Genomic DNA, 26,195 nt, shown 5'->3' with positions numbered 1-26,195 from the left:
CTATTCAGTATGGCTAGACCAGCAGCACCTATCCCAAACCCGGAATTGAACCAATTACTATCGAATCAATAATCAGTAGTTTACCAAACATGCCTATATATATATATATATATATATATATATATATATATATATATATATATATATATATTAGCCTATTGGGTAAAAATTAACTCGATAATGTATATGCATATGTATATGTTCATGTGTAATGTGTATGCATATATATCCATACACTTATGAATATATACACATATATGTATATATCTATGTGTATATGTTCATATGTATGTATGTATGTATGTATACATTGTATGTATATATATATATTCATCTGTGTATATATGTGTGTGTAGCTTGTACATTCTCTTTCTTATCAGTCATTCCTATCGATGCGTATTCGCTCTTCATTTATCCTCTTGAAGCGTCTCCCATGCCAATTTGCCTATTATCACCTGCTACCAGCCCCCCCCCTCTCATACGCCGCCCCGCCCTCGCCAGCATGCCGCTCCTTCCGCATTTCTGGTCTTCGTGTTTACTCATCTCAGGGTTAGTTTTGTTTTTTTGTTTTTTCATCTACTTAAATGCCTCATTTATCCGACGATCGCTTTATAGAATTCTTGAAGCATCTGACATGAATCCTCTTCTAAAACGAAGATTTTCTTCCTTTTGCAAATCTCTTGTTTTTTTATCATATTATTCCTCTTAGTATGCAGTTTTTGTTGTTTTGTGTGTGTAAGAGGGCGTTTGTATATTTTTATCATTTTTTTTTTTTACTTTTCTTTTTTTTTTTGGCAGCGAACGAGGCTGCTTTGGTCTACCACAGATTCCTGCATAGCTTCATTACATTAACATTTTTTGGGCCATTTTCATTACTTCTTCAGAAACGTCTCTGCCACCCAAATGGAACCAAATATCACCAAACCTCGAATCTTGGTCATTAGCCGGTCGGATATATAAACCATATCGATCGGGGCTATCGTTTTCTTTTGCTATTTTTCTAATCTTTTATTCGGATATATTTTAATAATTGATATTTGTGGGAACAGTGCTGAAATAAAAACGTTATCATTTAGAAACCCATTCCTAACATAGGAAGGGTGTTTGTTAACTATCCTGCAGGTTTAGTAATAATTTAATAAAAAACATATTGTAAAAATTGAATTGAACTTGAAAAGCCTATCAATAAAACAGCACGGTTCGTAAACTGCACAAGTACTCAATATTTATAGTGTATTGTTGAATTTTGCTCGACCTTTTTATCAATCGAAGTCGATGTATATTTTGTAGATGAATAATATATAGATTTCTATGGTTCGTATGTATATTTGTTGCATAAAAATTCTCGTCGAACGCTATATTATATTCAAACCATAACTGACTGGTACTACCATATCGAATAATATTGTACCCAGGCGTAATAGACACTAAGTGTTCATTTCACACTCTTTAATACTCCCCAAAATACTTTTCAATACTCCAATCTCGGTGTCTTACCTCCGAATTCGATATCCTGTCACACCAAGAGCATCAATTATAAAAACTGTATTTTCTGATTTTAATATTTTTTGTTGGTAACGTATTATTTTTTTTTTACATGGGTATCACCACTTATCAAGGCCCGTAAGCCACTCGGGGATAAGGGTTATTTTGTGTACAATAATCAATGGGATAATATCGTAGTAATAGTTGGTATTGGAGATTTGATGAAGTGTTTACTTAAGGGGGCGATTAATCAGGAATTTGTTTATGTTGGACTCGAAGACGTCCAAGTTGTATTCAGGTGGGAAGCAGGCAACCGGAACAGAGTTCCACAGGCGTGCACTTCTCAGAAAAAAGCTATGTTCATGGAATCTACGTTTTGATTTAGGCACAGATAAAGAGTGAGGGAAATTACTGACAGTGTTTTTACCTAGACGAGTATTTATCATGAAGGATTGGTGAGGGGGACTAGAGATTGGAGCTCGGACAAGCACTTGCCATGGAAATAACGATAAAACAAAGACAAGCTTGCAACGTCTTTTCTGTGGGAGAGAGGTTGCAGGGAAGAAAAGAGAGCATCCCTCACTAAGCCACGAAGTCTATTTTGTACTTTGTCAAGGCAAGATAGGCTGTTTTTTGAGGCTCCAGCCCAGATGTGGTAGCAGTCTTTGAACTACTTGGCTTTTATAGAGGTAGAGAATTGCATCAGTAGTGAGATTTTCTGGAGCGGTAGAAGGATCCTACCATTTTCCCAGCGGCCCGGGCAACAGACTTTATATACGTGTTCCATTTCAGATCAGGAGTAAAGGTCAAACCCAGAAGCTTGTCAAAACATGAAAACTCCCCAAGACGAGAACCATCCATTTCAATCGATGCTAGATGAGGAACAGGGCGTTGATGATGTAAAGTTAGGAGCTTGGTTTTAGATGCATTAAAAGTAACCAGTCATCTCTTCCCCCACTGAACGACGCGCTCAAGATCAGAGGAGAGGGAATCAGAGAGAGCTTTGTCATTTACGGCCTTTGATGTGTTGCCGTAGATGGTCGTGTCATCAGCATAGATGTCAACGAATGATTTAAGTATGTGTTTAGGGAGATCATTGATGTAGATCAGGAAGAGAGTTGGGCCCAGGTTGGACCCCTGGGGGACTCCAGTATTAATGCTGTGGGTCTCTGACTTGTGCCCATCAACCACTACTCTTATGAACCTATCAGAGAGAAATGATTTAACTATTGATAAAACATTTCCAGTTATACCGTAGCTGGAAATCTTGTGAAGTAGGCCCTTATGCCAAACCTTATCGAAGGTCTTTGATATGTCAAGAGCAATTGCCCTAGAAAGGAAGCCTTTGTCGAGAGATTCAGTAATCCTATGTGATATAACTGTTAGCACATCAGCTGTAGATCTAGCAGAACGGAAACCATATTGCATGTCACTAAAGAGGTTATTTCTGCTGAGGTGGTTGACTACTTCTTTATTTAATATGGATTCCAGTAACTTACTCATGACACACAAGAGACTTATTGGTCTGTACTGAGAGGGGGGTTATTTATCACCTTAGTTCTTAAATACAGGGCATACTGACGGGGTTTCCCAGGGTGCTGGGAAGCACTTCTCCTTAAGGCAACGCTTAAACAGTTTTGTAAGCATGGGAGCAAGTTCTGGTCGAAGCTTTTTCAACACTATAATTGGAATGCCGTCTGGGCCAGTTGCTTTACTGGAATCAAGGTTCTTCATTAGTTTGTATGTTGGATAAGGTGTTGTCTGTTGTAGGAGGAAATACGGGGAATTGATGTCCTTCGTCGCAGAGAGTAGAGTTAGCTGCAAATTCTTGGCGAATAATTTGGCCTTGTCTGATGCTGATGAGATGACCTCAGGTCCATTGATGATGGTTGGGATGGAACGCCCGCTTCTGTTCAGGATCCTGTTTGCTATTTGCCAAAACTGGTGGGAACCAAGCCGCTGCTCAGCTACTTTAGATTTGACGGACTGAGCATATAGCTCTCTTGCATTTTTATGACTCTTTTACAGTGGTTGCTGGCTGTCCTGACAGCAGCTTTAGTCTAAGTACATCTATTACGTTGGTAGCTATGGAAAAAGTGATTTCTGTGCGCAATGGCACGGCACGTTCTGGGGAGAACCATGGCTGGCTGTTAGGTTTTTGTTGGAATTTTTTGGATGGTATCAATCGGTCTATGCCTACAATTAACCATTCGGTAAGGTCTGATACTATAGAAGATACATCCTTTTTAAACATGGAATGCAGAGGTAGATCAGATATGAATGTACGGAAGCTATCCCAGTCAGCCATATACAGTACGGTGAAGAGGTACATCTGAAGACTTATTGAATTTCATTTTTATCTTAACTGATACAACTGTGTAATCGGAGGATCCCAGGGGAGATTGAACGGAACAGGAACATACGTATTTTATTTTTATGTTTTAATTCGTTCCAGAGACAAAATTGTAGTTCCCCTCTGTAAAACATTCACAGTAGCAACTCAGATTATTAATATCACTGTGGAGAAATGTATTTTATTCCCAAATGTACTTAAAACCAAACCAATTGACATGACCCTAAGCTAGAGTTTATCCTTCAAAGTCATCGACTTAGCATTCAGCTGCCATAGTTATTAAAAAATACATTGAGGACATTGCCAAGGCTTCTGCAAAGAAAAGTAGGCTCTCTTTAACGTGCTAAAAACACTCACACCAGGTCTCGCACTATCAGCCAAGCTTCAAACTTTGCTCCATCGCCACAATTTTGTATCTCTGTTTTTACAAATGCCTTAATGAAATATGCTTTCATAAATTTACAGCACATGTGTCCCCTCGATGTACATACACGAACATCAGCGATATCGCACCTCTTCACTATTCCTGCTTTCTTGGCTGTATTAACATGGCAACTACAAAACTTCTAAAATTTTCTGCGAGTCTGAATTCGTCGAAAAGTTTATTTATCATGACTGCGTACGTTGCAAAATCACTTTCGTCCTTTTTCTGCAAATTCACGCATGACTAACGCTTATGAAATATAGAGACTTTCGGACTAAGTAGTTCTATAGGAAGTTCCACCGTCTCGGCGAAAGTTAATTCTGATATTTTCGTGGTAAAATAAAATCCGCAAACTTGTTATGCTCGGCCGCCTCTAGTTTCTGTAATAGTAAACAAACCCTTTTATAGTCCGACCACTATTTGCAGTTAATACTAAAAAGAAAATAAGCTTCAAATGAGTTACTGTCTTCAAGTCCGTAGCAGAAATTTCCGATCGCATATTGAGTCGTGTAAAAATGCGGTATTATTATCGGTGGGCGTATTATTTTTATGATTTGAGTAAACAGCTCTTTCATATGCTGTTAATTTTCATATTGCTGGGCCTCTACTCCCATTAGTTGTGTTTGTTGTCTTTCATCTGAGCGTTTCTGATGTTCAAATAAATATTGTTGCGTGTCCAATAATTGTTGTCGTTGGTGTTATTGTTCAATTTGCAGTTTTAATAATTGTTCCAATTGTAAAGCGTTCATCCTTGTATGATGGGTAAAATACAGACTTTTCAGAAATTTATCAAAACCGTGTTCGGATAAATCAAGTTTTAGTATTTTTGGAACAACTAGGGAAAAGGGAACTTTAATTCGTTTTCTTCAATAAATTTGCAAACGAACGTTGAACATACAGTTTTATATTCCTTGGAAATAATGTTTATTCCAAAAATAATGTCTTTTTAATACACGATAAAAAATATGTATGTATCGACAGAAATATTCAATATTTTTTCAAAACAAATGTCTTCTTTTTATAGAACAGAAAAATGTGGACATTGAAGAAAAAATCAAAAACCGTATTTTCTTTGTCTTTCTTTTAATAAGCCAAAAAAAAGTTCGCTGACTCACTTATTTAATGACGCGAGAAAAAAAAAACACGAATAATTCGTATTTATCTTTCTTTTGTATTTACGGTTGCGACCAGATGCTGTGACAGTGCTGAACAAAGAGAAGAAAATATGAATATATTCTTACTTTCTACGAGTTTGCAATTCAAACTTTTATGTCCATGCATTTATTTGATTTTCGCGAGTTCCTTTTTTCTCTTTTCATCAGTGTTTTATGAACACTTGCTTTGTTTAATTAATATATCTGTCGCGATTTCTTTTGAATGCTGGGTTATTTTCAATTCGAGTGACCTCTGTGAGTTTGAAACCCGACGTCACCACTGCTAAAGCCTTGTTAAAGGGCTACAAAGAAAAACAGAACGCCAAAATAAAGTAACAACATGTATTGTAAAGCGTATAAAAGGTGGGTTGTCCGTTGTAGCGGACGTACGACTTAGGTTGGTCCACCGGATATCAACTGACACCTTACGGCTTAGTCTTCTGGTATTTATGGAGATTGAATAGCCTGTTAGTGAGTAACATTGCAATCCAGCGTTCTTTTGGGGTGGGACGGGGCTCGGAATGTTGCACACCACACATAGCGAGTGACACTTTGCGCCCTCAAATACACATTACTAACTGAACTCTCCAGCACACTAGTTCTTAAATACACTCGCTCACTGGCAAAACAAGCATACTCACACGCACGCACACACTACACGCACGCAAACATCTACAAGTATCCTAGCAACTTTAGTCATCATGTCGAATAAATTCGAAGATTCTATTGTTACCATTGGTTTCCTCGAGATTTTTCTAGTTAGAATTGTTTCTAGAAAAACATCGGGTGACGAACGAAAGAGACCACGTAAAGGTTGCCAACATTCTGGCAGTGTTCTAAGATAGGGTTTGTATCGAAATGTCTTCGATAAGTATCGATAATCGATAGTCGAAAAAGATTCGAAGGTACAAGAAGATTTTGACCGAAGTTAACACTGTATACAACCTAACATCACAAGTGCATTTAAGAAGTTTTATTACCGCACAAGCAGACAGGCTCAGCATATCAAATCAACTGTAGGTTCTTTGACATTACATGGCCACGTTCGAAATGAATGTTTCTGTTAATAGCACAACTGAACCATGATACTTGATATTTTCATTTTAAACTTTAATTCAAGCTAATATATATAAAAATAATTTTGGAAATCAACAGTAGGTTCTCTACAGTGCAATGTGGAGTACAATGTATTGTGGATGAAGTCACTATGAGAGGCACGTGAATCCTCCATCTCGGTGTACCACGATGGGTCCCCAGCTAGAGCAGGCAATCAATAGATTTGATTAAAAATTAATCGATTTCATTCTTGGCTGTAAAATCTTTCATGTAGTGTTTGCCTTGACATCAGACAAATTTAGGACATTGAGGGAAAGACAATTCAAAAAAGAAAAAAAAAGGGTACTTGACTATGATTTTGTTTGGGGTCTTTGTGAAAAGTATATCTTCGAAAATCAAATTACAAAAAAAATAGTAAAATATAATTGTATTGTGTGACGTTCTAACGGCTTTTTGCTAATTCATCTTATCAAGATAAACAATTCTTTCTAAGACAATGACATTATTAATTATATATATATATATGTATATATATATGTGTGTGTGTGTGCGTGTGTGTGTGTATTATTTTGTGTATTCACATAAGACGTTATATAGAGTTATAATATTTTATGTATCGATTTCCAATATTTCCTGCAAAAGTGTTCTATAACTGTGTAGAGGTAGGTATTAGGTTATGAACAAATGTATGGCAGTTAATCTACACATAACTCTTTACCTTAAATCCCAGTTAAACTAGTAAGGCATGGCATGGCATTATATATATATATATATATATATATATATATATATATATATATATATATATATATATATACACACATTTACGTGAAATCATATTTTGCTTCGCCCTATTCCCTCTGCTTCACTTCTTGTTATCAAGTAAGATCTTTGACTTACTTGTAGTTTCATCAAATACTTTTGCAAGCAAAATCCGATCCCGTATTTTGCTAAATCCTACCCTATGATGAGAAGGAAAGTATTTCTTCGAAACTCCGCAGATTAAGGACTATCCACTTATTTAGTGTTTCCTTTTTAAATTAAATATGTTTTAAACTATTTTTCAAAGCGTGTTAGCATGTTTTATTAACTATTTGCTCTTATATATATATATATATATATATATATATATATATATATATATATCATTAAATAAAATTTCAAATAAAGATAATACCAAACTATATTTTAGTTATACGGGATATATATATATATATATATATATATATATATATATATATATATATATATATATATATAGTAAGTTATAAAATATATATGTCGATTAAGCTACACTGAATATTCCGTGTTTCATCCACTCTAGGACTCTTCAGGAAGCCTGAAGAGTCCTAGAGTGGATGAAACGCGGAATATTCAGAGTAGCTTAATCGCCATATATATTTTATAACTTACTAACTAGCTCTACCTATGTATTGAGCACTTTTGAAGTAAATACTTAAAGTTTACGCATAAATTTATACTTTCCTATATTACTTTTATGTGAGTAAATTAAGTAGTTATATATATATATATATATATGAAGGATTTCTCCTCCACTGACTGAGGGTAGGAGGGGTGGGCGCAGTATTGGAACAGATACTACACTGTGGTTCTAGGTATATTTTAGTGTTGTAGGTTTCGAGGTAAGTTGGTATTGCTTAATGTGTTATACTAAAGTAGGGGGTTTTGCCTCTGTGTGTGTGTGTGTGTGTGTGTGTGTGTGTGTGTGTGTGTGTGTGTGTGTGTGTGTGTGTGTGTGTGTGTGTGTGTGTTTTAATGTATCGGTTCTGATTTAGATGTGGGTGTATACATGTGTATGAACGTGTGTGTGGGTGTGTTTTGCATTAATATCAACGCACAAACAAATGAAATGCAAAACAAACCCGCACGCCCGTTCATGCACATGTACACCCCACACCTAAATCAGAACCGATACATTAAAACACACACACACACACAACCACAAACTGGCACAATACCCCTACCTCTAGTATAACACATTAAGCAATACCAACTTACCTCGAAACCTACAACACTAAAATATACCTAGAACCACAGTGTAGTATCTGTTCCAACACTGCGCCCACCCCTCCTACCCTCAGTCAGTGGAGGAGAAATCCTTTATGCCTGAGATAATGCTCATTCTTATACTTATGCCTTCCCAGGTGTCCCCTGCCTTCTGGAGAGCGAGGTCTTCCCCACACTAAAAAGCTATCCTGGATCTGGCCCTATTCACATGGTGAGACAACCAAAAATCCCCTATGTCTATTTATAAATGAGCCTTTTTATTTAAACAAACATAATATTATGAATACCCCATCTGACTAAGATTAAATCGAAATCACAATAGAAAGAAACTAAAATCTAAAAATCCAAAAATATCAAAATCACAATTAAATGAAAACATCTTTACCGATTACCCCTGTTTCAGAGAAGCTGACCCCCTTACACACATTACAAACGAACTCGTATCACATTTGCTTTCTTAGGAAAGCAAATAAATTTATAATGTTATAAAACTATTAGACATATACATTCTACAAACCAATACAAGGAAACACACACACACACACACACACTCCCTTACACACCCACTTGACCAAGTACCAACTCGGCCCTCACTTCCACCTAAGTAATAAAAAATTAAAAAAATATAAAATAAATAAAAAGTAGTAAAAGGATAAAAGAGAGGCAACAGCAAAAGACAGAAATGACCATGGTCTGACCCCAATAAGAAGGGTAGGAGTGGAAAACACCCGTGAAGACATTTAGAATTATTTACAGACATTTTCACCGCTCGGGAAACATGTAACCAAAATGGACTGCGAAAATGCTTTTATACATTCTGAACACATTTTAAATATATTTTAAATATTTTACATTTTAAATAATTTCTGAAGAGGACGCTACACAGAACGTCTGAAACGCATAAAAAACTATTTCAATGATTTCAAAACATTATTACAATGATCTAAATATGATACCTTTTTATATGAAAAATCAAAACACGGAATAATAAAATAATTTTAAAAAATACATAGCAATTGTTGGTGATCTTTCTTATTTAAATATGTTTTTCTCTCGTTGGGATCTCTCAACCAATTTTATATATGTATATATATATATATATATATATATATATATATATATATATATATATATATATATATAAACTTGAGTTCCTTCAGCTATAATCGAAACCGAAACCAAAACTTATGAAGAATTCTTGGTAAAATTATTCATTACAAGAAATAGGTCATAATAATTAAACGACAGAAAAAAAATATTTTTAAAAATGGAAGTGTGATACACAAAATAACACGCACGCTATCGTATCTATCTATCTATCTATCTATCGTCTATCTATCATATTCTTTTATCTATCTATCTGTCTATCTATCTATCTACAATTATATAAATGCAACTTTATATGCTCCGAAACGGCTGAACAGGTTTTCTTTAAAATTTACAGATCTTTAGTCTATAAGTCTCGGAGTGATCTTAGTAAAGTTTTTTTCTCAGAATACCCCCGACAATTACCGATAGTCGATAATCGAAAACGTGTTTTTAATTTATTTAAAGTCATTTTTTCCATAATTTTACACAATTTTTCCATGTCGACGCTTAGCAACAATGATAGAACAACGGGCCGTCAAAATTCTACTGTGGCTAAGTTGATAGCGTGTTTTTTGTTTGTTTTTGTTTTATTTGCATGGCGTGGTCTTTAGATTCAAACTCTGCATGAAATTTTCTTAATTTTTTTCATTAACTGCAAAGAATTTTATAAGGCTTTAAAATTTACGTGTTTTTTGTTTGTTTGTTTGTTTGTTTGTTTTTGTTTGTTTGTTTTTGTTTGTTTGTTTTTCTCACGACGTAGTCTGTAGGTTCAAAACCCGCACGTAAATATTTTTATGTTTTTTTTTCGTTAACTGTAAAGAAGTTTATATAAAATAATTTTATAAAAGAAACAGTGGGTTCTCTAGAGTGCAATGTGAAATAACATATATTTTGAAGTAAATTATTGCATAAAGGCATGCGAAGCTTCCTCCCGGCCGATTTCACGGATTTCGATGACAATAAAAATCTAAGAGTGTGAAACATTCGTTGCTCATCATTCAATCCCGGGCAACGTCGATTCTCCTTGCTAGTTAATATATAGATTACAGTTTTGCTGTGACCATTCGAGCGAATAAAAAAGCATATAAATAATAATTTATTTTTATATATTTATAAACAAACCTTTTTTATTTTATTTTCGTTCCAATGATTTGAATTATATTCGTTCTTGCAAACTGGAAATAATCCGTTAACATTGTCTTCATTCATACGAGAATCTTTTAAAATCAATTTCTTTTTGACTGGCTCAATTCAAAAAGCATCATTTCTTCTTAATTCAACGCATTAATAGAAAAAAAAGTTCAACTTGTGTCAGAAGCGATTTCTTGTCAGATTTTTTTTTCTTGCAACTAAATATAAAAACTGCATTTTTCATGTATTGTTTTATTCGTGTTTGGTTTGAAGATGCATCCAAACTCTATTAACAAGTTTGTGTCCGTTGGTCTTTCTGTCACGTTTGAGTTGGAAATGATATTTTTATTAAATAAGTAGTTTCATATCTAACGCTTTAATAGACGCATCCTATGTTAGATGTGTCCAATGATCTCAAAATAAAGTTGTGTCGGTAGGTTTGTCCGTCACGTATAATTTGAAATGATTTTCATCGTTCCAGTTTTAACAGCTACATCTTAGGTTAGATGCATCCAATCAGCTCGAAATTAAATTGTCTTCGTAGGTTTGTCAATCACACCTAATTTGAAATAGCATTTTCATCGCACATTACGCAGATAAATCTGTAGTCGTACCTGCACTAATTCTACACGGATTGAACCGACTTCCTCCAAATCAGGAAGTGTCATGGGAATACTAAATTCACAAGTGATCCCCAGGTGTTTGTATAACCTAGTCAGCGGAGATTCCAGCTTTAGGTTTTTGCAGGGAGGTGTCGACGTCTGGTATTCACAAATCGTCACCCATCTAGTATTGAATAACTGTTGTTATCTAACGATAATCGGTGGGTCAACATGATTGAAAAAGTCGGAAACAAAATGACATCCAACACGTGATCCTCAGGCGTTGGTACAACCCAATTAAGGAAGATTACGGCGTTAAGTTTTTGCAGAAAGGTCTCAACGTACTTCTACATACAGCGCCTGGTATTCACAAATAGCTACCCATCTGGTATTGAATAGATTCAATGTATCTTAACTTCCGTGATCTAAGGATAATCGGTGGGTCAACATGATTGAAAAAGTCGGAAACGAAAAGAAATATGGAATAATGAACCCTAAAATTAAAGATTGAATGGACACAATTCAATAATAAACTGTTTTTTTTTTTATTTGATGTAATTAAATCCATTTCATTCTGCAATGGCGAAAGAACATCCAACACATATGAATTGGTTGTGCATTCATGCAATGAACATTCACAAAATTTCGATTCTGAAATTTTGAGAGGACAATTATTCCTGTAATTTTGATTCTTCGGACTATTGTTCTCATCTCAAAAATTATTTTCACAACGGTTTAATCGATTTAATCTTTGACCTTCATCACAAGGACCCGTGGCGTAGTGGATAAAATATTTGGTAAATTCAGTTGTAAAGTTACACTCTACTGGAGGTTGAAAGTTTAATCCTTAGTGCGGACGATACTCATATTACAGTTGCGAATTACTTAGGACTACTACTCAGCCATGGTTTACGGGACAAGAACATGCTACACCCGCGGATTTAATGAAGGTTTCACTTCAAAATTGTGTGCAGATTCACGTGTTCAAAAAAAAGATTTCCGACTTTGATAACTTGGGTTTAGACAACATTCTTTTCATTATTTTGACTCTCGAGTGTGCATCCGTTGATATCTTATATGCTTTTATATATACTGATGTGATTCTCGGTTTATGAACTGTGTCTAACTGTGTCGGATATATACTCGAGAGTCAAAACAATAATAAGAATATTCTATTGTCATTGCCCTATTGATAAGATACAACTGAAGAAGATCGATTTTATTTTTCACAACGTTTTGGTCTATATAAGACCAAAACGTTGTGAAAAATAAAATTCAATTAAAATCCAAATTATATAAAACATTAAAAATATTCGTTCTTTTCTTGACAACGCAGTTTGGGGTTGATCTTTCTCTCATTTATTTTCAAGTTTTATTATATTCGGTCCTTTCTTTCTTAGATACGTCCATATATATCGACGAAACTCTCCGTCCGTCCGTTGATAGTCGATTGGTCCGTCAGATTTCAGTCTTAGATTGCACTAGCAGGGCCACCCGGCGTTTCCCGGTGTATAAATGCGTAAATGTAATATATTTTTATTAAAACTTTTATATCTTATCTGTCAGTCTCTCTTTTCTCTTTTCTCTTTTCTCTTCTCTCTCTCTCTCTCTCTCTCTCCACCCCCTCTTTTTTCGATTAGCCCATTCTTCTCTATGGACACATACACACACACGCAGACAAATCGTCTTTATAGATTTCTTTAGAAATAACTCAGCATAATGGAATTGATTTCTTGAAGAAAAAATAACGATTACTTTCTTTTAATTAGTAATAACATGTCTGGAAAATCGATCCACTTAACGTATTATGCGCTAGTTTATAGTCAAAAAATGAATAAGTTGTTCTAAATTTTAGATATAATTCAAGCAGGGTGTAACGTGACCGTTACGATCGAACCGTGTTCGTAGCAATTCAACCCCCTCTTGGACCCTCACGTAGTGTGATAACGTCGATAAGAAAGAACCAACCAAAATTTTTTTAAAATCCGACTCTACTTTTTTTTCTGTTTTAGCAAAAGGCATTTATTACCATTACTTAAAAAAATGTCTGCTCTGTGTTTTTAACCGTTCATTTCGTCTGCCATGAGTTTAACAAAACCCTGCCGCCTCGACACCAGTTTAAAAGTCTCTCGCCGCCACTGCAAGGCCACACGTCCACCTCACTTGAAGTGCGTTTTTTTTCTCTCCTCCACCACACGCTAGCCATAGCCAGCCATTTCTCGACTTCGATTTTACACAACGCGCATTTTGCTTCTCCCCTCGATCACGTGCTTTTTTCCTTTTCTTGTCATATAAGCCCGCACACACTTGCTAATTGTCATAGTGCTCAAAGGGCTGCTGCTACTACTAGTATCTATCCTTCGGTTGCTGCTGATATGAAACATACGCGCTCATACGCGCTCTGTTACAGGGACAATGCTGATTAAGAAAATACCTACTTTGCTGTTAATAGTTTTGCTGTGTTTGAGTTTTAACTGAACGTACAAACATACACGTTAAATAACTGACCGTTATATAATAGATGTTCCATGGTTACACGCACAGATCGAATGAAGACAATTTTTAAATCCTCTTTCGCATTTTTTATTGTCTTCTATTTTGTCCTCGCTGTTCTCGGCGAAAACTTACCTCAATTCAAAATATAAAAAATGGTTGATGCAATCAAGCTCTGAGCGATCAGCCTCGTTTTCAATTGCGTAGGCAAAATATAAACAACGCAAATTCGATTTATAAAACCTGTTAACCTTTGTGGCAGTCAGGCATGGATTTAAAACAATTGCATTGAATATGTTAGCAAGTGTCGGAATCCATATCGCATGCTTATTTGTAACTAGCTAGTAGCCCGGCATTGCCCGGTTGTACAATACGCTTAAACATGATATTTTAATTTATGCAGATTGCGTATGTATTATTAAATCAATCCTCAATTGATTATTATATATTACGAGGAATTATTTGCCCGTGGACTAATTTGAAAAAATAAATAAGAAAAATAATTCTGATAATGTCGTTCATCAAATTCCGTCTGTGTTTGTTTACAATATCATGTCAGCTGATATTTGGGCTTGACGTTGAATGCCCTGGAAAAGTCACTTCTGATTAATGCTTAGTTTAAAATATGCAAATGAAGAAAGGATTCGCGGTGATTTTAAATGGTACGTCTTCTTTATTCGTAATTCGAACTCATTAATAAAAAAAAATGAAAATAAAATGGTGAGATACACCCACGCTTGAACAAGGGATCATTCGATCTGTAGTCGAATGCTCTACCACTTGTATCTCCAGATGATAATAAATCTGTTTTCTAAGAAGAAATGATTTTTCTGAGAGTTTATTATTTTCATTTGCCGGTGTAACGTAAAATATTCCCATGTAAAAATTATTCTTTTCATAAGAGAAAGACGATCTTTTTAAAGATCGAATTTATTGATTTTCGATACTTATCGAATCAAATTGCTGTACAAAACATATCTAAGAACACTGCCAGACATATAAATTAGCTTGGTGTGAAATTTGCAAAAGATAAGCTGAACCGTTTCGGAACATATGAAGAAGGAGCTCTCACACACAAAATGACTTTATATAAAAGGGGAAATAACTACGTCATGACAAAGGGGACATTCTACAATAGGCTAGCAGAGCTACTAGGTGTTTGCTGGCGCCAGAAAAAAAAACACGCGTTTCTTTTTAAGTGCATATAATATCTAATAAAACTGATTGATTGCTCAACTTTTTTACTGGCTTCAGCTTTGAAAAGAAAGGATAGGAATAAAACAGTCAACATGAAGTGTTCCACAAGTCTGCAGTTCTTGGAAAAAAGATACAGGAATAAGAATTTGTATTACAATGACATATCAAAACAGGGAATTGATGGAAACGAGCTGGTATAATTTAAGTGTTATTTTATTTTCGTTTTTAATACCAATATTAAGAATGAAACAACTTCTTTTTCACCCCATGCACTAATTTGGTTCAATGTGAATACTAGAGAATTACAGTATCCTTTTCTCTACCGTTCTCCCTCGACCCAGGACTGTACCCTAATAAATAAAGTATCTGACAGCATAGATACAGCACTTTCCCTCGACACTAGTGCACAAGTGCATGTATTTTGGTGACTTCAATGTCCACCACAGCAACTGACTTGGATTTTCTACTTACACAAATGCAGCTGGTACCACAACACATAACTTCTCTATATCTCATTCCCTATCACAGACGGTTACGTTTCCAACCCGTTTCCCAGACCAGCAAGAACAACACGCATCACTTCTAGATCTGTTATTGACCATAGTTCCCGATGACTGTGTAACGAATGTCCACAACCCTCTAGAGAATGCCGATCATGCAGTGATAATGGTTGAAATCGCCCTAAACTCTAGAGCCAAAACTGAAGAGCATTGCTCAAAATAACGAGATATTATAAAAAGGCTGACTGGAAAGCCATCAGGGACGCTCCATGGCAAAATATTTTTTCGCTTCCTGCTGAACATTGCGCAAATAAGACCACTAAATGGTTCAAAACGGCAATTGAAGCACATCTTCCCACGCGCAAATTCTATAGCAAGCCTCACTCTCCCAAATGGTTTACTTCTACTTGTGCAGCTGCCATAGCGCAAAGGCAGCATGCGTACCACAAATTTAACCGACATAAGTCCAGATCAAACAGACAGAAGTATATAGAAGCCAGAAATAACTGTAAGAAAGAAATAGTGACAGCTAAGAGAGAATTTACTGAAACCACCAAAAAACGCATCGAAGCTCAGAAATTAGGAACCTGTGACTTCTGGAAAATCTATAACAGTGTAGTAAATAATGGGCAATCAACAATTCCCCCACTATTCAACAATCATGAGGTTGTTTGCTCTGCAACTGAGAAGGCTAACATGTTTGCCAGACGGTTTGCCTCCAACTCCACACTGGACCCTGCTAACCACTCCCTCCCTGACTTTCCTTTGCGGACAGACGCCACACTAGACGATCTGAAAATCACCCCTTCTCAGGGGCATGCTATCATAAGAAATCTTGACACTGCAAAACTTGTTGACCTGATCTCATCCCGGCTGTGCTATTAAAAAAGTGCGCCGCCGACGTAGCTCCAGTTCTCTCCAAACTTTACAACAAATGCCTTAATGAAGCTTGCTTTCCTGACTGCTGGAAAACTGCTTCTGTAGTACCAGTTTTCAAGAATTCTGCCGAAAGAACTGGCCCATTATATTATCGCTTCATTAGCCTCCTCCCACTTTTCGCCAAAATAATTAACCAAGCTTTAGTCCATCACCTTACAGATGCTAAACTTCTTACTGACCAACAATATGGATTTAGGCAAGTCCGTTCCACAGCAGACATCCTAACTGTAATCACAGAACGTATATACCATTCACTGGACAAAGCAGCGGAGGATAGAGCGGTAGCTCTAGATATATCTAAGGCTTTTCACGGGGTTTGGCATGACGGTCTTCTCAAGAAAATCAGATCATACGGTATCACAGGAAGAATACATGACATAATTAAGTCCTTCTTAGATAAGAGAAAAATCCAGGTTGTCCTTGACGGTCGTACATCTAAACAATATGATATAAATGTGAGAGTGCCTCAGGGGTCTATCCGTGGACCTCTATTATTCCTAATATTCATAAATGACCTCCCCGACAAAATCGCCTCTGATATCGATATATATGCCGACGACACCATGCTCTATAACAGACACGATAGGAAAACAAATGAACACATATCTAAAGAAATTGTAGAAACACTAGAGGATGACCTACAATCCGTAGTGGAATGGGGCCACAAATGGATAGTCACATTCAATGCTGCCAAGACTAAATTCGTTTCCTTCAATAATTATAAGAAACCTTCCCTACCAATAATAGCAATGGCCAAATACTCTTTATCTGAAAGTACATCTTCCGTGCTAGAAAGCCATTAACGCCCGAATGTATCCTATACCTCTATAAGGCCACCATTCGCCCATGTATGGAGTATTGTTGTCATATTTGGGCTGGTGCATCTGCTACTAGTCTCTCATTCCTAGACAAGGTTCAAAAGAAGGTCGCCAATCTGATAGGTCCTGAACTGTCATCTAAACTTCAGCCTCTGTCCCATCGACGAAATGTTGCATCCCTCTGCCTATTCTACAAGTACTTTCTGACGAACTGCAAGCACTTATGTCCCCTCGACGTAAATACCCCCGAAAAACCCGACAAGCAGCAAAATCCCACCCCTTCACAGTGAGATCCCTAGATGTAAAAGAGCCTTTTACTCCAGTAGTTTCTTCCCCAGAACCGATAAACTTTGGAATTCCCTTCCGGGTCTCTGCTTCCCCAACTGTACTGACATGTAGAAGTTCAAGTGTAACGTGAACCGATATCTTGCTGCCCAACTCCCTACACAGTACCCCTGATGCTTATGTATCTGATAGTAGCCCCCTACAACAAAGTGGCAATATGCCTTGTTTGGGGTGAAAATGCAATTAAAAAAAGTATACTATTTTTTGCAATAATCAGACCAAAAGTACATTTAATCCATGTTAGGATTGTACTAGTAATGAGATGATTTTAATATTTTTCCAGAGTCCGATACAATTTCCGATTCTGTTCTAGATTCGCGATTTCGTTTATTGCCGATTTGGATTCTTTTAAAATTTCTATGGGAGGGGAGGAGTCGGATTACTGAGAAAAAACGCATAATATGCGCATATATTTTTACAAACGTAAAAATACACTCGTGTGAGTAATCTATAGATGCTAATTTAGTTTAACAATAATGCGATAAAAACAGAAAAGCAATAAACAAAAAGCAATAAAAAGAATCGGTTTTTGTGTCGGAAAACAGGCGCATTTTTCGAATTTCGAATCCGATTAATCGCCGCAATTTGTATGCATAATTTGTGTATTTTCTTACTTTTAACCGGATATGCACATATATGATTTCTCTTTATAATTGTTGTGGTGGCACCCACTCAATTACATATGTGGATAATATTACACATAAATAGCAAGACTCGGTTAGTCTGAGTGTGTGTTAACCAGAAGCCACCGAAGGCCGAGCCGAGAGCAGATATGTTCTCCAGCCAAGACTCTCTTACCTGACAACCATTATGTAAATATACTGTGAATATACTTTTCCTAATACACTTCTTATTGATCTACCTTTGTTTTGTTGAGTTTTCATTTGTATTGCCTTATTCGTTATTTGGTTCAACCTGCAAACATAACAGTTGGCGACAAAGATGAACGTCAAACATGAAAGTTTGGTGCCGGAATAATAAATAAGAATTTCTGCTAATATATAAAAGTTTGTGTGTGTATGTGAGTTCGTTCCCTATGGCCTCGAAAACGGATGGATCCATTTTTATGAAATTTCACACGAACGTACCTTATGTGCCTGACAGTGTTCTTAGATAGGTTTTGTATCGAAATGTCTTTGATATCAATAAGCGATAACCCTAATAATCCGATGAAAACAAGAACAGGCGATTTTGATCAAAGTTAACACCTTACACAACCTAACATCACAAATGTATTTGAGAAGTTTTACTACTACACAAGCCGAAAGGCCCGACATATAAAATCAACAGTAGGTTCTTTGATATGACAGGAGCGCATTCGAAATGAATGATTGTGTTCAGAGCACAACTGAACTATGATATTTGAATTTTGCATTTTAAACTTTACTTCAAGCTAATGTATAAAAAATAATCCTGTAAAATCAACAGTAGATTCTCTACAGTGCAATGTAGAACAATGTATTTTGGACTTAATTACTGCGGCGAGGCATATGAATCTTCCTCCGTGTGCACTGTGATGGGTCCGAAACTAGAGCAAGCAATCAATGTATTTAAATGAAAAATAAGCAATTTCGCCTATTTCAATGGAAATGAAAAATATGGGAGCGTGAAACATTCGATGACTATCATTCAATACCGGGCAACATTGGGTCTCCTTGTTAGTATAATGATAAACTCTTAATCAACGCGTTATGATAAATGGCAAGTATTTTTTTAAATTTCATTTTACATGTAATTTTGATTTGGTACGTTGTTGCAATGAACGTTTTCAGCCATGTTGTTTTTGCCTGGATTAGACTGTAATTGTAGATCAGAATGATTTTTTTCACAGATTTTGTTTAAATCAAATTATTCAATTTTAATTCAAACGTCTGCCATTTTAAAACGACGAAGAAATGTTAAGTAACTTGTTTATTTTTTGTTTTCTTTTTTCTTGAAAAAAATCTCATAAATAATACAAATAAATTGTTCCAAATGTTCTCATTTGTGCTCAAAATCAGTTTTGCAGATTGTTAACGATATGGTCTCATTACAGTTTTAGAAAATAAGTTAGCTTTTGTAACAGATAATATGTCGATTAAAAATTGAAATAGGTTCATCATTATATTTACTCGCGAATAATGCGTAATATCTATAATTTTCTGTTCGTTACTTCCTTGGTTAGTTCGTACGTTATTGTTCTAAAAAGGCCAAATACAATTTTTGAATATCAAAATACTTTTAAAAGACTAAATCCGGGAAATTAAAAAAGCCAATTTGGCAACCTTAGACAAAAAATATGAGAGTGGGCTTCGTTTGACGCAGTCTCATTTTCAAATATCATTATACTTATATATGATCATCACATTTTTATGAAAGAGGTTACATTTTGTAACGGATAATTAGTCAATTTAAAAATGAAATAGTTGAATCATTATATTTAATAACGAACAATATGTAATTTATATAATATTCTGCTCGTTCCTACCTAGGTGCATCCGTGTATGTCACTTTGAAAAAGGCCAAATACAATTTTTTAAGGTCAAACTACTTTTTTAAAAAAAGGCCAAACTCGGGAAATTTGGCTTTTAAAAGGCCCATCTGGCAACCTTGGGCAACACTATATAAGAGTGATCTCCCTTTGATGTAGCCTCGTTTTGAAATATCAAATTATTAATATATGTTCATTGTTGTAATGGTGTGAGAAAAGAACTCGGGATAATTTCAACTTCGCCAAAGAAAAAAGTCAGTAAAGCATTACGTTAAAAAGGGAATATTCGAAAAAATCGGGGTAAAAAAGAACACTGTTTGCTAAGAGGTGCTAGACTGAAGGAATAAATTAAAGATTGTCTCTTACAATGTGATTTTATTATTTGTATTGAACTATGTAGCACAATATTACTTTCTCAGTATGCATTTGTACTTATTAATTTATCTTATTTGGGTCAGTTCTGTACTTAAAATACAATGGACGCTATTTTCAAAGAAATGTTAATAAATTCATATTTGCTGCGTGTTATTGGTTTTTCTGTCCAAAAACTATTTTTTGCACTATACAAAAATATCACTTTTATCAAAACGTATTTGTTGATTACATATATTTCTCATTCCAGCTAGTCTCCGTTATTATTGTATTATTTCCGCTTCGGACAGACAAGTAACAACTCTTTATTAGTAATAGACTTTACATTTTATGTATTCATGAATACTATAATGGCTAATAGTACGGCATAATCACATTTGATACACCGGTTTCCGTCAGATCACCGAAGTTAAGCAACAATGAGCCTGGCCAGTACCAGCTGGATGACCGTTTTGTACTTACCAGGGGCTGTATCTGTTCTCCGCTTATCTCGACATTGTTTCCAGTCATCCTGGAGTTCTCCTTGCCACTGGACTCAAGCAATCCCGATTCAGGAGAGGTGGTGGTGTTGATTGCGCAACCCTTGCCTCGCAGTTACACGCACAGCTGCCCCTACAGATGTTATCCTTTTTCTTTTGAGACTGAACGGAGGCATCGAATACTGCCTAGCGTAATGACGAATGAAATGAAAATCATAAAGTGCCCTGAGAGTTGAAGACGCGATTTTTAATGACATCTGAGTTCGCATGGAGGAAGCAATACGTTATTACATGAAATGTATCCATGTTTTGTGTGGTATTTAATAAATGTGAAATTCTACTGCTACCTCATACGTTTGTTTTTATAGAAAATAGTAAAGGATAAGTAAAAAAAAAAAAAAAAAAGATTATCTACTTTTATGTGGAAATATAACTCGGGGGTTATCTTTCCGTTGTACAAGAAGTATTGGGGAGTTGTCTACCCCTTGTACAGCAAGTAGTGAAGAGTTATCTGCCCCTTTATATTATACAAAAATAGACAGAGGTGGCCACTTTGTTTTTTTGAGTGGAACTCAGCAACGAATTTTTATACCTTTTTTATTTTCTCATTAGTGTTTTTTTTAAACATTCTTATTTATTTTAATATTTTTCTCATCTTCAAAATTAGAGAAACTCCGAAAATTATGGTAATAAAGAACCCAGCGGTCAAAATAGTGAACATTCGTTGGTTTGTTGTGGTATACGACATGTAAACTATCGTTGGGTCATTTGATGTTGAAACATTAGGTTTACGATTGATTTGTGGATTCAGATTGTGGGCGCATATTTGGTAAATAAATTTTCCGTACATCTTTTATCGTGGTCTATACAGATACTGCTACTCAAGGTCAGAGTGAATCTCGGAAAACTTGTCACTACATGATTTAAAAGGTTGCTAGGAACAAAGTGTAGTGGCTGTTTCATGCTGCATTTAGTCTATATCTGTTCTCAGCCAGTGAATATGATTAAGGCGGTTTTTCATGTATTCCAATCCAGAGTTCTCTTTTATTTAACGAGCTATATTTTCGTCACATTCGAAACTGGCCTCGTGTCTAACTTTGCCCACGCGCGGAGGCAGGTCAATAAGAACAAATATGTAAGGCATATTTATTGGGGGGGGGGTATTTATTTATTTGCGGACAATTATCCTCATCTTTATATTTGTTGTTTCACGACGTTTCTGTCAACTATTTCGCTGGCCTTCGTCAAGTGGTTAACCGCGACGGTATAGGAACGCTGAGACTGCACCCTCAGTAATTATTGCCTTCCGTAATTGTTTTCGTCTCGCCTGGTTTTGATCAACTAATCTTTTGGCCTGATTTGGGCAGGATTGAAGCCGATATCTTCAGACAATGCTCACCTGGAGCATTCCTATCCCGTCGCAGTAAACCACCTGACGAAGGCCAAAGGAACAGTTGGTCCAAACATGGTGAAACAACAACAACTATAAAGATAAGGATAACAGTCCGCAAATAAATAAATAAAAATATACAAATTACTCATCTCAGAGGATTTCAAGAAAAAATAAGGTTTATTGTTCAATTTATATTCTTCGTATTTTTTTTCCTTTCTTATTAATTACATTCTAATTTCAGCATCTTCGTATTATTTATAATTTCTCGCTTGTTTCTGTTTTCCCCCTTTTTTCTTCTTTTCTCTTCCTTTTTCTTATTTCACGTATTTTCTCTTTTCATTTTCCTCGCTGTTTGATCATATATGGTAATAAAGAACCCAACCGTCAAAATAATGAATTTTTTTATATATTTATTTTTTCTGTTTTTTTTTCTTTCTTTTACCTTTTCATTCTACGACTTTTCTGTTTATTCTTATAATTCGTCTACTTTTTTTATTTCTTCTATTTTTTCCTTCACATTCTGCTATTTCTTCGATGAATCTTTTTATTTGTTTCTTTTCATCTTTTTCTTTTCTTTTTTTTCCAGTGCTTCTCTTTATCCATTCCCTCTTCCTTTTCCTCTTTTCATATTCTTTTTCTTCGAATCTTTTATTCCTCGTTTCTTCTCTATCTTCTTTCCATCAGTAGTTCTTCAACTCAATTCGTATTTCATGAGTCTCCGTACTCTTTTCTCTGCCCATTCTCTTTCAATTCATAAACATCTTTTTTTTCTTCTTGACTTGTCATGATAACATAACGAACGCACTATATACCTGAGTGTCCTAAGTTCGAATCTAGTTCGTTCCACAGAATGCTTTCATTAAACCAACACTAGGCTTTGTATCTAACAACATTAAAAAAGCCCTTCATTTTGGGCTTCATTATTCTATAACTAGCTGGCAGCCCGGCGTTACCCGGTCGTACAATACGTTTAAACATGATATTTTTATTTATACAGATTGTGTATACATTATTATAGAATAAATCTTGTATTGATTATTATATATTACGATAAATAATTTTCCCGGTGGACCAATTCACAAAAAGAAAAAGAAAGTAAAAAATAATTATGGCAATGTCGATCATCAAATTCCTTCTGTGTTTGCTTACAGTATCATGTCAACTGATATTTGGGCTTGACGATGAATGCCCTGGAAAAGTCACGTCTGATTAATGTTTAGTTTTAAAATATGCAAACGAAAAAATTATTTACAGCGATTTAAAATTGGTACATCTTCTTTTATCGTAAATTGAACACATTAATAAGAAAATATTAAAATAAAATGTGAATTACACCTAAGTTTGAACACGGGATACTTCGACTTGTAGTCGAATGCTCTACCACTAGATTATATCTCCAAATAATAATAAATAATAAATTTTAAGAAAAAATGATTTGCTGAAATTTAATTTTCTCACTTGGCCGGAGTAACGTAAAATATTCCCCTGTAAAAATTCTTCTTTTTTTCACATATAAGAGAGAAAAGCTATTTTTAAGATCGGTACTTCTCGGATGAATTTCTTGTACAAAACATACCTAAGAAAACTGCCAGACATAAATACAAATTAGCTTTATGTGAAATTTGCAAAAGATAGGCTCAGCCGTTTCGGAGCTTATGAGGAAGGAACTCTCCCCTCCCACACACATACACAAAGTGACTTTTATATAATAGTAGAGGTAGATATTATTTTTGTTTTCATCTTTTGCTTTGATTATTTCTTTACCTTTTTTTTACTCTCTCTCTCTCTCTCTCTCTCTCTCTCACACACCTTTTTCTCTTCTATTTTTTCTTCTTTCTTTCACTTTTTCGTCTTTCTATTCTGTTTGATTTGTCAACTTTTATCAACTTTTTTCTTTTTGATTTGTCAACTTTTATCAACTTTATTCACTCAGCGTTTTTATAGCGAATGTCATCTTAATGCCTGCGTCGGAACACTTTCTCAAAGAAAAAAAAATCTTCTGATTCTGTCTCGTCGTGATCTGCAAGTTTCCTGTTGATAGGGTTACACCATTTTAATTAGAAATTGAACTCTTGAAAATTTGATTTGAAATCAATTTCTTTCTTCAACAATAAAAATGTTCCAAAATATCGAACAAAAAATGGCAGAAAAGTCCCAAACATTTGTTAAACACGCATTCAAATGAACCCAAGAAATGGTGACTAATTATTTTGCTCAAATCCGCAATTTATTTGTGCGTAATTTCTCGATTAGTCACGCCTGCATTTTTTTAATTAAATGATATGATCACTACAAAGTCTGGGTTAATTGGTTTGATTTATATTATATATACAATTTATAATAGTTTTAGATGTAAGGAGTCACTGTAAATTAGGGTCATGCCTACGGTGACACCCTTAGTAGAGAGTTGAGTAGCTAGATATCTATTCACATTACAATTAAACTTCTGCATATTAGTACAGGCGGGGAAACAAGATACGTTAGTCGGGGAATTTTTTGTTTACTAATGAATCACCATTTTTAAAGTCAAAAACCTCTAGAACAAGTGTTAGGCTTAAGGTTAATGTGATGAAATGAGTAAAAGTTAGAAGATGAAGAATATTATGAGAGGATTGAGAATGGTTGATGAAGTTTATGACAGGAATCTGTTGACAATGTGTGACAACAGTGTGGAGCCCCCTTTTGACGTGTGCATGCTGTATAAACTCACTGGTACATTCTTTTTACGTCAAATCAATGCACCTTGTAATTAACACGTAAAGAGCTACTGTGAATTAAGGACCAATTTTACGAGGATGTTCTAATTAGGGAGTTGAGCAGCAATATGTCTGCTCCAGTTGCTGAATGTAATGTTGCGTAGCGGGAGGGTTCACATAACGGGGACGTGACTACATATAACGGGTTACACAGTGACGACAACGACCCAATTACTAAGGGTATTTTATATTCATAATAGGAGGCTGATATAGGTAAAGAATTGTGTAATTTGGAAGGGGGTTTCATATAACGTTCATTATACAATACGATGAAAACAAAAACACATTACCTTGCGGTTGATGACAAACGAAGACAAAAGCTTACATAACAATATGAAGACATTTATTTCGATCTGGAGATGGGGATGATGGAAATTCGATGCCTAGCAGAATTACTACATTGTCTTGTCTCATTCTCTGCCTTACTTCCGAAAGGGGCTTAGGCTAACTCAATTGGAACTAAATTCTAGCTCCTCATCTTTGACTCTCTTTACTCTAGTCTAATTTAATTGTATATATTAATTTTAGATTTCTTTGTGACCCCAGATCGTGGCCAAACGAGCCTGGTTTGCACGTGGACATTGCATATGCTTCCAACACGTGTTCTATCAACACAAAAAAACTTTCATTAATTTCCATTGTCCCATTCTACCTGCTCTGACCTAACTTTGTTGCATAGTTATTTCTACTATAATGGACAATTCACTACATTCTTGGAATCACATCTAATGACAATATGTATTTATTTTAACTTTTAATACTGAGTTCGATTTCACCAATAAGGGTTATGTTATATTGCGGAGTATCAAAAAGACATATGTTGTTTTTATATCTATATAATTATAAAACTCAAATGACCTTGTAACGATGTATGTAACCCACTTTCCGGTTTACGACATCCGGTTGCGCATGCGCGCATAACCTGCGCACTGAAATATTAACGTTATTATTTCGAAATTATTATTTAACATGGGAAGAGTGGGGTTTTAAATAACTTCAACGTAATACAGAAATGAACGATGTAAAAAAAAGCATACAGTATTAACAATTATTTATTTGGATAATTTAACCGCGAAAAACAAAACAAAAGAACAATTGTGACGCTGAGATA

At 35.3% G+C, this 26,195-nt stretch overlaps 1 protein-coding gene across 2 annotated transcripts in view; it reads left to right on the top strand.

Annotated features, from left to right (window-relative positions):
• Positions 1-26,195, top strand: part of LOC145276706 (QRFP-like peptide receptor) — a 983,229-nt gene that overhangs the window by 679,248 nt on the left and 277,786 nt on the right. The gene's annotated exons all lie outside the window — the stretch shown is intronic.

Source organism: Euprymna scolopes, chromosome 5 (assembly GCF_053919585.1).
Source record: "Euprymna scolopes isolate OS-2025 chromosome 5, ASM5391958v1, whole genome shotgun sequence".
NCBI lineage: Eukaryota > Metazoa > Mollusca > Cephalopoda > Sepiida > Sepiolidae > Euprymna > Euprymna scolopes.
Note: the sequence above shows the minus strand (reverse complement) of the source record. Positions and strands in the feature narration are given on the sequence as shown.